We start from the raw sequence: 13,577 nt of genomic DNA, 5'->3' as shown, positions 1-13,577 counted from the left end.
ATACATATATACAACTATAATATACATATTTATTTTATTATTTATTTTTGACCTAACCTCTTTGTTTTATATAAAATAAAATTATGTTTTATATAAAATACTAACATCAACAATACACAGAAATAGAGAAGACTTTAGTATATACTTTTTGACACTTTGGGAATTTTCTGTATCATCTTTAGAAGAATTCTAGCAAGAAAGCAGACAATTTGGGACAGGAAGCCAATGGAAGAGGGTAACTTGAAAATAAATAAAATAGTACATAACAAATTGGATGGTGGATGTACTGAAAGCAGTGCTTAGAGCAAATTTATGTTGCACAAGAAAAAATCTGAAAAGTAATGAGCTAAAGATCAAATTCAGAAAGTTACAAAAAATACGAGAGAATAAAACCACAGAAATAAGAAAGAGAATAATAAAGAGCAGAGCATGATATTATAGAAGGGAGAGATACTGAAAAAAACCCGAAGTTGATATTTATAAAACATCAACAAATTTGACTAACTTTAGACAGATTGATAAGAAGAAAATGAGAAGGCACACAAAAAATATTAGTAACTCAACTCTACATCTGAAACTAATGATGTACTATATGTTGGCTAATTGAAATTAAATTTAAAAAAGAAAGAAAAATACATTAGTAATAAAGAGACATAGATAAATAATATAGATTTTAAAGGTGATATAATAGATTATAATATAGATATAATATAGATTTTGTATAATACACTTGTATAAGATAGATTTTAATAGTGTAAAAATTAGTAAGAAGTTATGGTGTCTACATTTAGGCCAAAAGTTTTAAATTACTAACAATTTCCCAGAATTCTAGAATGTTAGTAAAAATTGACTCAAGAGATTAGAGAACGCAAGTAATTCTAGAACTATTAATGGAAAGGAATAAGTAGGGTTTTTTTTCTAAAATAGAAAACTCTAAGCCTAAAATCCTTAATTAGCCAAACATTTAAATAATAAATAATTTCAGTTGTATAAAAATTATTCCAGGGGTGCCTGGGTGGCTCAGTCATTAAGTGTCTGCCTTCGGCTCAGGTCGTGATACCAGCATTCTGGGATCCAGCCCTGCATCAGGCTTCCTGCTCAACGGGAAGCCTGCTTCTCCCTCTCCCACTCCCCTTGCTTGTGTTCCCTCTCTCTCTGTCAAATAAATAAATAAAAATCTTTAAAAAAATATTACAGTACATGACAAGAGGGAACACTATTCACTTATTTTAGTAAGCTACTATAATATTGATACTAACACATGACAAGAATCACATATAAGAGGGATAAAATTTCATAAGTAGATTGAAGGATTAAAATCATTCAATGACCTTAAGAAATATAGAAAATTCATTGATGTATCTCTACATCCATTAATAAGAATTCTAAATAAAGCAGAAATAGATTTCTTTAACTTGATAAACAGAATTCTCAAAAATCTATTGAGAATAACAAGGTTAATTATGAAACACCAAAAATATGCTCTTTCTTTTTTTCTTTTTAAGCATGCTGTTTGAAAAGAGTGATGGGTGCCTACTTTATCCATGTATCCAATTCTCTTCAATGTGTATGCAAGTATTGTATGCAAATAGTAGCTACAGCAAAAGGAGAAAGGAAGAAAAGGAGGGAGGGAGAGAGGGAGGGAGGAAGGAAAGAAAAAAAAGGAAAGAAGGAAAAGCTAAAAGAATTGAGAAGGAAAAAAATTCTGTCATTTTTCCAAATGACATGATTTCCAAATTTAAAAGCAAAAACTCCACTGATAATTTAGAGTTAACAAGACAATTTTTCAAAATAGTTGAAAAGAAATTCAATAGACAAAATTTAGTTTAATGTCTGCATACCTGCAACAGTTAAAAATACATTTTACAAAAATATATGAAATAAAAACATAAAATACTATGGGGCGCCTGGGTGGCACAGCGGTTAAGCGTCTGCCTTCAGCTCAGGGCGTGATCCCGGCATTATGGGATCGAGCCCCACATCAGGCTCCTCTGCTATGAGCCTGCTTCTTCCTCTCCCACTCCCCCTGCTTGTGTTCCCTCTCTCGCTGGCTGTCTCTATCTCTGTCGAATAAATAAATAAAATCTTAAAAAAAAAAAACATAAAATACTAATTATTATAAGACAAAATATAGAAGCCATCTATGAAATAGTTATGAGACATTATCAAAAGACATTTAAAAAGTCTGAAATAAATATGTAAATATATGATGGTCAGGGGTTGGAATACAATGTGACAATATTCAATCTTTCCAAGTGAATCTTTAAGGTTAATGAAATTCCAATCATGACACAAAAATTATCTAAAAAATGATAAAAAAAATTCTCAATGTACTAAAAAAAATAAATTCTTCTCAAGCTGATAAAGAATGTCTATAAAAACCTATAGCTAGCATATTACTTAATGGTGAAAAATGTGAAACTTTCTCCCTAAAATCAGGTACAAGGCAAAGATGTCCCCTTCTCACCACTCTTTTTCAACATCATGCTGGAAGTTCTTGCTAATGCATTAAGATATAAAAATTAATAATAGCTATACAGATTGGGAAGAAAGAAAGAAAGCCATCTTTGATCATGGATGACATGATTGTCCATGTAGAAAATCTGAAAGGATCAACAACAACAAAAAATTCCTAGAACTAGTAAGTGATTGCAGTTAGCTTACAGGATTCAAAGTTAAAATTTAAAGCTCAATCACTTGCTTATATACCAGCAAGGAAAAAGCAGAATTTAAAATTTAAGTCACAATACTATTTCCATTGGCATTTTAAAAAAAAAGAAATACTTATGTATATGTTTAATAAAAAGGTACAAGACCTATATGAGGAAAACTATAAAACTGATGGGAGAAATTCAAGAAGATCTAAATAGATTGAGAGACATTCCATGTTCATGGATAGAGATACTCAATATTATCAAGATTTCACTTCTTTCCAACTTAATCTACAGATTTAATGCAATCTCAATCAAAATCCCAAAAAGTTACTTCATATATTCCACAAACTGATTCTAAATTTATAAGAAGAGGCAGAAGACCCAGAATAGTCAACAGAATACTGAAGTAGAACTAAAGTGGAGGACTGACACTACACAATGTCTAGATCTACTAAAAAGCTACAATTATCAAGACAATGTGGCAGTGGCTAGAAAGAGACAAATAGATCAATGAAACAGAACAGAGAGCCCAGAATTAGACCCAAATAAATATAGTGAACTGATTTTGACAAAGGAGCAAAAGCAATACAATAGAGCAAAGATAGTCTTTTCAACAAATGATGCAAGAAAATCTGGACATCCACATGCATAAAAATGAATCTATACATAGACTTTACATCTTTCATGAAAATTAACTCAAAATGGATTAAATGTAAAAGTATAAAATTCCTAGAAGACGAGATAGGAGAAAATGTGATGTCCTTGGGTATGGCAATACTATTTCTGATACAACATCAAAGGCATGATTCATGAAAGAAATAATTGATAAACTGAACTTCATTAAAATTAAATTAAATTAAAATTTAAAACTTCTGTTCTTCCTAAGACAATGTCAAGAGAATGAAAAGACAAGCCATAAACTGGGAAAAAATATTTGCAAAAGGAACACCTGATAAAGGATTGTTACCCAAAATATGCAAAGAACTCTTAAAACTCAACAATAAAACAGATGACCAATTAAAAAGTGAGCCAAGGACCTTAACACACACCTCACAAAAAAATATAAAATAATAACATAAATAAAATAAAATAAAAAATGGATGGCAAATAAGCATATGAAAAGATGCTCCATATTATTTCCTCAGGGAAATAAAAATTAAAATGAGATACACCATAGACCTATTAGAATGGCCAAAATCCAGAACACCAACAGCACTAACTCTCACTCGTTGCTGGTGGGAATGCAAATTGATAGACACTTTGGAAGATACTTTGGTGGTTTCTTACAAAATTAAATATACTCTGACCATATGTCTAGCAATTGTACCCTTTGGTATTTACCCAAAGGAGATGGAACCGCATGCCCTCAAAAAAGCCTATACACAGATGGTTATAGCAAATTTATTCATAATTGCCCAAATTTGAAAACAACAAAGATATCTTTCAGTAAGTGAACAGGTGAATAAATTATGGTACATCAGACAATGCAGAATTATTCAGTCCTTAAAAAAATGAGCTATCAGGGCATGAGAAGGCATGGAATAACTTAGACTGCATATTATTAAGTCAAAGAAGGCAACCTGAAAAGTCTACATACTATATGATTCCAACTATATGACATTTTAGAAGAGGCAAACCATGGAGATGGTAGAGAGATTAGTGGTTTCCAAAGGTGCAGGTCAGGGAGGAATAGAGCACACAGACTTTTTAGGGCAATAAAAGAACTCTTATGATACTATAATGGATACATTTTATATATTTGTCCAAACCCATGGAATGTACACCACCAAGAGTGAACTTTCAAGAAAACTAAGTACCTTGGGTGATTTTGATGGATCAATGTAGGTTTATCAGTTGTAACAAATGTACCACTCTGATGGGAGATGTTGAGAGTGTGAGAGGGCACACATACATGTGTTGTGGTTTGAATATAGAAGAAATCTGTACATTCCTCTCAATTTTGCTGTGAAGCTTAAACTACCCTAAAAAATCAAGTTTTTTTAAAGAAAATTTACTAAGTGAACATTCATATTTAATTTTTAGAAGTTGAGTAAGGAATATACATACCTATATCTTTAGTACATCATATACATGTGTGTAAATATCCATTACTTTGACTAATATGACTAATCGTATTATATTTAACTGTAGGCATGCTTAAAGAAAAACACAGGATTCCTTATTACTAAAGTCATAAACTAGGCAAATAAATTTTTCTGACTAAAACCAATATCATTTTACTTATGGTAGCAGTTCTAAACAATGTAATCAGACAGAGTTAAAATATCAGCTTAAATGATAGGCCAGAAAGAAAAACTTAAGAGACAATTTGATGACTTGCCTGCAAAATATATAAGAATCATCCAAAAAAAAAAAATACCATTCTCTATAAAAATAAAAAGATTGACTACAATGGCATATTAAAAAATATATAAAAATAAATCATTTTCTTGTATGGTAAACCAACTAGCTGATATGACAACAAACAAAACTATTTATAGTACTAACCAAAGTATATATAAAATTTTTAAGAATTGTTTAGCATCTATGTATCTATATCTATACTTATATCTATAGAGAGATGAGAGAAAGGAAGAAAGAAACGAGAGCCAAAAAAGTAGCAATATCTACTGAAAGACATAAAAGAGATTAAAATAAATGGGAAAACAATGTGTTTCTGGATAAGAAAACTCAAATTGTAAAGATACAAAATTCCCTTAAATTAATCTATAAATTTAATTGAAATCTAATTAAAATAGCAGCAGTACAGAGTTCATTTTGCTTAATAAAATGGAACTCAAATTTATCTGATAGAATAAATATGTAAACTAGTTAGGAAAAGTATTTTAAGAAGTGTAATGAAGTAAAATAATCTTAAGAGATATTAAAAGATGAAAACTAGAATAATTAACACTTTGTTACTGTGACCAAAACATATAGATCAAGAGTACAGACAGGAGTTCAGAAATAGGGGCGCCTGGGTGGCTCAGTCAGTTAAGCGTCTGCCTGTGGCTCAGGTCAGGATCTCCAGGTCCTGGAATTGAGCCCAGTGTCAGGCTCCCTGCTCAGCAGGGAGTCTGCTTCTCCCTGTCTGTCTGCCTCTGCCCCCCACTTGTACTCACTTGTTCTCTATCTCAAATAAATAAATAAAATCTTTTTTAAAAGGGGGGGAGTTCAGGGGCGCCTGGGTGGCTCAGTCGTTAAGCGTCTGCCTTCGGCTCAGGGCCTGATCCCGGTATTGTGGGATCGAGCCCCGCATCAGGCTCCTCCACAAGCCTGCCTCTTCCTCTCCCACTCCCCCTGCTTGTGTTCCCTCTCTCTCTGGCTGTCTCTCTGTCAAATAAATAAATAAAATCTTTAAAAAAAATAAACTAAAATAAAAAATAAAAAGGGGGGTGTTCAGAAATAACAGCAAAATATACATGAAATTTAGTCTGCAATAAAAGTGGCACTTTTTAAGTTAGTGAGGAAATAAAAGTGAATTGTACTGGAAACAAGTTATGCGTGTATGTGTCAAGCTATATTTGCCCTCTATTACAAAAATCATTTCCTCATAGATCAAGTTTTAATGGTGAAAATGAGAACATAAAAATTAGAATAGATTGTGTTTATTAGAACACTATTTATTTAGGAAGTCTTTTCCAAAGAAAGGAATCTTTTCACTTCTATTTATCCAGTTCCTGATTAAAGTTTGGCTTAACTGTGGAGTAAGACAACACTTCAAACTTACAAATACAAATATTAGGGGAATTTTCAACAAAGATATTTTTATTTTTAATCAGAATAATGGTATACAAAATATATACTATTATGTTGTTTTCACTTTCTGGTGAAAGTGAGGCATAAAGTGCCTAAACAGTTTTCTGCCTTTCTGCCCCCAACTTGAGAAGTTTGCCTCTTTGTTAACGATCAGATTATGAGACAATTAAGACCAATTACACCACTTTTCTTTTTAAGTATTGTTCATAAGGATAATTTCTTCTAATCTCTACTAGATTATACATATATAATATTTCTGAAGAGAGAAAAGATATAATTCTGCAAAATATGACATGCTTTTTGTTGTATCATGCATAAACACCTTTTAGGATTTGAATATAAAGGCTTAGAGTACCCAGCTAGAAGGGGAAAAAAGCTATAGCTTATTAACTTCAGTTTGCTTTGTTTTTCTTTGTTTTCATTAAATAAGGAAGAATATAACCTGGGAAACAAATCTGAGCCTCAGGATGGGACTCTGCAAGGTTCTCCTGGCTTACTTAGTTGGAGAGACTTCTCTTAAGTAGGATGATAACACACTTCATAAGTTATAAATGAAATATAGACATATCTATTTAAAAATGTTAAATGCTACATAAAAAAATTATCAGAATATAACAAACTGAGAAAATAAGTCAATGAGAATTCTCATATTTTAACTTAATACAGAGCTAATATAAGTCAGGAAATATACCAGGGTCAACTCATTTGGAAAACAGACAAAATATATAAATATTTAAAAGACAAAAGATTTTTTTAAAAAGTTAAAAATAGCAAGACACTTTGGGTGTCATATTTTAAGGTTGAAAATTGTCTTAGTATGTTTCCCAGAGTCCAAGCCCTCGGGGGGAGGGGGGTGGGCTATTGGGCTAGGACAGTGACGAGTATTAAGGAGGGCACATATTGTACAGAGCACTGGGTGTTATATGCAAATAATGAATCATGGAACACTACATCAAAAACTAAGGACGTACTGTATGGTGACTAACATAACATTATAAAAAACTATCCAAAAAAAAGAAAATTGTCTTAGTAAATTTAGGCTGCTATAACAAATTACCATAGGCTGGGTGGCTCAAACATTATTTACGTCATAGTTCTGGAGGCTAAAGTCCTAGATTAGGGTGTCAGTGAAATCTGGTTCTTGATTAGGCTCTATTACCGGTCTACAGACAAACAACTCACTTCTTTCTGTGCCCTCTCATGGCTGAAAGAAAGCTAGCTATCTGGCCTCTGCTTATAAGGGCAGTAATTCCATTCATGAACGTCTACTCTTACGACCTAATTACCAATCAAAGTCCTCATCTTCAAATACTGTCATGTTGGGATTAAAGTTCTAACATATGAATTTGGGGGGACCTCAAACATTCAGTAGTAGAAATTTAAAAAAAAATAATTTTTCACTTACTATATAATTAAAACTGTTAAGCTGGCAAACCAAGAGTTGTTGAGTGTATATGTCTCTATAAGCTTAATTGTCTAATTCAAGTCAATTGTGAATTATTGTTAATAGTGGACAAAGCCTGGAGTCAACCAAAGTGACTATCAACAAAAGACTAACAAAATAAATTATGGTATATTCATTTGATGAAAAGTTATTATAAAAAATGACTATGCTGTGGAAGTTTAGCAAGATATTTAAATAAACAGCTACATTAAAAAGCAAGATACCAAACAATGTATCAATACATTATTCACCCATTATGTACAGATCAAACAAGTGGATAGATAGGCTGTTGTATAGACATTATACTGATGGCAGGGTAAGTAGATATTGAGAAAGATAAGAGTCAGATGAAAAATGTCTTCTTTTTGAAGAAAGCACACCAGTTTTTAAAATAAATAATTTTGTAAAGAAATACTAGGGTAGGACAGGGATATAAGGCAGAAAGAGAAAGATTCCACTCTTCATTTTGTCATTATATGTTAAAAAGTTAATCATGTTGCATAGAGCAAATAATCTGAATTACTCATGGACATTTTATTTAATACAATATACAGAGAGAAAAGTGCATAACTCATAAGGGAACAGCATAATAAATCCCCTACCATGAGTATACACATTTAACCAGTACCCAGATTAAGAATGTTTATACCCCAGAAATATCCTTCATGCATTCAAGTCTGGTCTTGGCTTTAACATGACTGATATTTGGGTTTAATTTGACTGATATTATCTAATGCTGGGCTGGAATTCCAAAACCACAGTTTTTGTTTGTTAAGGAAGTCTAGATTTATTTTATGAGGAACTTAACATTTTTATGAAGTAACTCTCTTAGAAGTGAATAATTAGGTTTCTATCATTTCAAAAGAGGCAAATAGTCACCAATGGTTCTCCAGAAACCAGAAAAGTAAAAATGAGAGTTTGTGGTTTTGGTTTTTGTTTTGTTTTGTCTTTAGATTCTTTTCCTCTAGAAAAAGAAGGAATGGTGCATATCTGCTTCATGATGTTTGACACCTCAGCTAAAGTGGCTTGGATGACTGCAGTTGGCTGGACCAGCTCAGCTTGGCCTTACAACTAGGGGTTTAGTTCTTTACATATAGTATACCGGGGCTGGAATGTCCGAGACAGCTTTTTCAACTCTGAGAATTTAGATCCATATATCAAAAACCTACTAGATATTTTCTTATGAAACATCCATAGATTTTTCTCAGTAAGTCAGTCTAAAAATATCCATATACTATTTCCAATTTTAAAAGTGCCACACACACTTACGGTAGAAATATAATGCATACACAATACAGTACAACACAATTATTGTAAAAATAACAATACACACACTCGCGCACATATACATACCAGTATCCCCTTGCTATGACAGCATAATGTTATATTTTTCTCACTGGAAATGTGATTGCTTAAAGTTTTTTTTTATTACCACATGCAAAATGCTGTAACTACTTATGCATAAGCTTCAAACCAAGTAAATTTTGACAATTTTGCACAAGAATCTACTTCTTTGACTGTTATATGCACTCGGTTGCATTTAAATTACAAAGGGGAATGTGCAGCAGGACAGAGATCTTTCAGGTTCAAAGCCAACACAACATTACCCTTGAGTTACCAGGTATGATTTTCCATAAATATATTTTCCTTCCGGGAACCAATACACTCATTCTAGAGAAACGGTAGAGAGCCGTACGGTGACATTTAGTGAAAATTCAGTTTTGAAATGGACCTGTGGCTTCAAACTATTATCTCACTTCCATGCATCTTAGATCAAGACCATTGAAAAACTGTTTATTCAAAAGTCCAAATGTCAGCATGAAGTGTTCAGGAATTAATGTTATTCTGAAGGGTGTGTTGTGTGTGTATGTGTGTGTGTGTGTATTGATATTTTCAAAGAAAGTGTAAAATAAAACTGCAAAAATATTTTTTAACTATGAAGTAGGCATTTTTATTATTTCTAAATCTTTGACTTAGGAAATTTGTTTAAATATAAATCATCTCAATGTAATAGATGATTTCTAAAAACAAAAAATTAATATGTAACTAAACTTGAGATATGAGTTAAATGCTAGAAGAATCACCTAAATGAAAATGCGGGTCATTGAAAAGGGAAGGTATTCTGGAGAACAATGTTTTCAAAAACCTTTGCAGAAGAGGAGCTCCTTTATAGTATGTATGTGAACAACTTTAATTTAAAAATTAGATCTTTCCCATCTTGCATGATCTCAGTTGAAAAATCTGAGAAGCTGGATACTAAGGAAAAGAAACCTGAAGCCAAGAAGACTGATATTAGAGGCAAATTAAGAATAGTAATCTCAGGGCTCCTGGGTGGCTCAGGAGGTTAAGTGTCTGCTTTAGGCTCAGGTCATGATCCCACGGTCCTGGGACTGAGCCCCACATTGGGTTCTCTGTTGACCGGGGAGCCTGCTTCTCTCTTTCCCTCTGCCTGCCGCACCCATGCTTGTGCTTGCTCTCTTTCTCTCTCTGTTGAATAAATAAATAATCTTTAAAAAAAAAATGGTAACCTCAAGGCTAAACACCAAAGAAGAGGAAACCCCACTGCAGCCAAAATCCCGTTATTGTTAGGGGAAATGACAGATATTCCTGATGAGCTACGTATTCCAGAAGGGTCATGTACAAGAGAAAGTATTCCGCAGCTAAATCCAGGGTTGAAAAGAAATAGAAGGAGAAGGTTCTTGCTATTGTCACAAAACCAGTTGGTGGGGACAAGAATAATGGTACCCAAGTGGTTAAACTTCAAAAAATGCCTACGTATTATCTTACTGAAGATATGCGTTGAAAACTTGTTGAGCCAGGGCAAAAAACTGAAAGCTAGCATCACTCCTGGGACTATTTTGGTCATCCTCACTGGGCGCCACAGAAGAAAGAAGGTGGTTTTCCTGAAACAACTGAGCAGTGGCTTGCTACTTGTTACAGGACTTTCTCTGTGTAGAACATACCAGAAATTTGTCATTGCCACCTCCACCAAAATTGATATCAGTAGAGTGAAAATCCCAAAACGTCTCACTGATGCTTACTTCAAGAAGAAGCTGAGTAAAGCCACACACCAGAGAGGTGAGATCTTCAACAGAGAAGGATAAATATTAGATTACAGAGCAGTGCAAGGTTGATCAGAGAGCTGTGAACACACAAATTCTGCCAAAAATCAAAGTTGTTCCTCAGCTTCAGACCTACTTCTGCTCTGTGTCTTTCCTCACAAATTGAGTTTATCTTGACAAATCGGATGTTCTAAATTTCCCTTTTTTTTAATTTCTTACAAAGAACCTAATTAAGTAAGTGATTCATTAAATAAATAAATTGATAATAATAATAATTAAAGTCACCCTTTAAACAGTGAAAAATTTTAAATAGGGAACATTTCTATCAGATAATTTCTATGTCTCCTACCTAATTCAGTACAAAAATTGTTTTTTGCATCCTTCCAGAGAGCAGGCAAGATGCAAAGCAGAAAATAAATATTCTGGTCATTGTCATAAAGGAGTTCTATACTCTGGAGATGAAACATTGGGTAAGACAACCATAGTGAGAGAGAGCATGTGGTAAGTGACAAGAAAGCAAAAACAACTCCTCTTCTGCCACACAACTCCATATTGCCTGAAAAATCAGCCACCTCTAGGTGAATTTTGGTTTTATAACTCTCCTGGATGTCACACTCTCAGAATAAATCATTAGCACCCTTGGAACCAGAGCCAACCACCCAGCTTCAGTGTAAGCAAGGAATGATCTCTTGATGTTGCATATTCTTTCTTCTCTATGCCTGAAGACATCCATTAGGACCTGCGCTCTTATCTCACTTTTCTTTACCTCTCCTAAACAGACCTAGTTCCTAATCTCTACCTCCTAAACTATGGTCTTTTGTTTTTTTGGAATTTAACATAAGGGATAAGCAAATTGGAATCCTGAAACTCTCCTCAGAATATTTACCTACTAGCCCTCAAAGAAACTTGAGTGTGCCCTGAGTTTCCACTTCTTGTGTGGCCATGTCAATTGCATGGTGCTTATCTTATTTTCTTTCATATCACAATTCCATAGGAATCGAATAGCTTTTACCCTATTGTAACTATCAGATCTTCCAGGCTAAAAAGTATTTCCATTTCTTTAAGATATATATGTATCAGTCAAATGAACCACTTCACTCATCTCCCTTGTTTCCATGATGTACTAACCTCTTGCCAACTCCTATTTACCCAGGGGAAATGTACTTCTTAACTCAAAGTTTTACTTTCCCACAGTTGCATAATTCTTGGCAACATCAATATCCACATAGTTACTTCAGACAACACATAATTTTTTCAGTTTCTTATCTCTACTAAAATTTTCCCCAAATTTTCTTCACCTATTCTCTCTTTTAACAACACTCAGGACAATTGTAATCATGAAAATGTGACCTCATTATCAAAAATTTCAAAGCAAAAAACATAGTCTTCCAAAAATAAATGTCTTTCCTTTTAGTTTTCTTTATCACGGACTTAGAGTTCAACTCTTCTGTGACTTCTGCAACATTACATCCTCCCATCCATTAATCTTACAATTTGCTCATAATCTGTCCATTATCCATTTCCCTCACTTCACTTGCTTTATCAAGCGGCTTAGAGTCTAGGGTGCATTATGTAATTACTCCTCCATATCTCCATAAGTGTTTTTTAATCCATCCTCTGCTCCTTCCTCATCCCTGTCACCATATTTTTCTTCTGAAATTCCAAATTTGAATGAACTTAAAGAAAACCTGAATATGTCATTCCAAAATATGCCACTTTGGTATATTGATTACTTTTAATTAAAAGCACTTAAAGGGGCCCCTGGGTGGCTCAGTCAATTAAGCATCTGCCTTCAGCTCAAGTCATGATCTCAGGGTCCTGGGGTCCATGTGCATAGGGCTCCCTGCTTACCAGGGAGTCTGCTTCTCTCTCTCCCTCTGCCCCACCTCCCACTCATGCTCCCTCTCTCTCTCCCTCTCTCTCAAATAAATAAATAAAATCTTTATAAATAAAATAAAATAAAATAAATAAAAACACTTAAAAAAACCATAGATGCAAGAAAAACACTTTGACATTCCTTTTTCTTCCCCAAAGCAGAAGATAAAACTCACATGAAAGTTACTTTCCCTGTACCAGGAGTAAGGAAAACTTTCTTATCAATAGAGATGGGGAATTTAGGGCTAAACCAAATACTTGTTAAACTAATTTTATCTTCCTGTTACTTCTTCCCCATTTATTATTTGTAACCCAAATCCCTTTGAGTTGTCAATTCTTGACAAATGTATTGTTTCTTTGTCTAAATGGTATAAGAGCTTCTTGCTCTGGGCATTTCTTCAAGTCTTAATTCTCCGTGAATTCTTCCATGTAAGTGTAAAAATTTAATAAAATTTGTATGCCCTTCTTCTGCTACTCTGTCTTGTATTTAATTCCTAGGCTCAGCTGGCGACCTTAAAAGTACAGGATAATTTTTTCCTCCCCAACAAACAAAACATGTCTTACATGGGCCTATGACCAACCAGCTAAATCACACATCCAAGCAAACACACCAGTTGTACTTCACATTCAATATCTAAAGATTCAAACGGGCTTCAACACTGTCTGATCATTCTACTATTCCAGTAGTTTGCTTACTTTCTCATTCCCAGAAAGATTATGTCATATCTTCTTCTTTTTCCAAAAGCATATTATTTTACCCCCCTCTGCCAGCACAGCTGATGA

General features: G+C 33.6%; 1 pseudogene; it reads left to right on the top strand.

The window, feature by feature from the left end:
• Positions 1 to 9,989: 9,989 nt before the first annotated feature.
• Positions 9,990 to 13,577, top strand: part of LOC109489017 — a 101,393-nt pseudogene continuing 97,805 nt past the window's right edge.

Source organism: Ailuropoda melanoleuca, chromosome 7, assembly GCF_002007445.2.
Source record: "Ailuropoda melanoleuca isolate Jingjing chromosome 7, ASM200744v2, whole genome shotgun sequence".
Taxonomy (NCBI): Eukaryota; Metazoa; Chordata; class Mammalia; order Carnivora; family Ursidae; genus Ailuropoda; species Ailuropoda melanoleuca.
The sequence above is the reverse complement of the archived record's forward strand: the minus strand, read 5'-3'. Positions and strand labels throughout refer to the sequence as shown.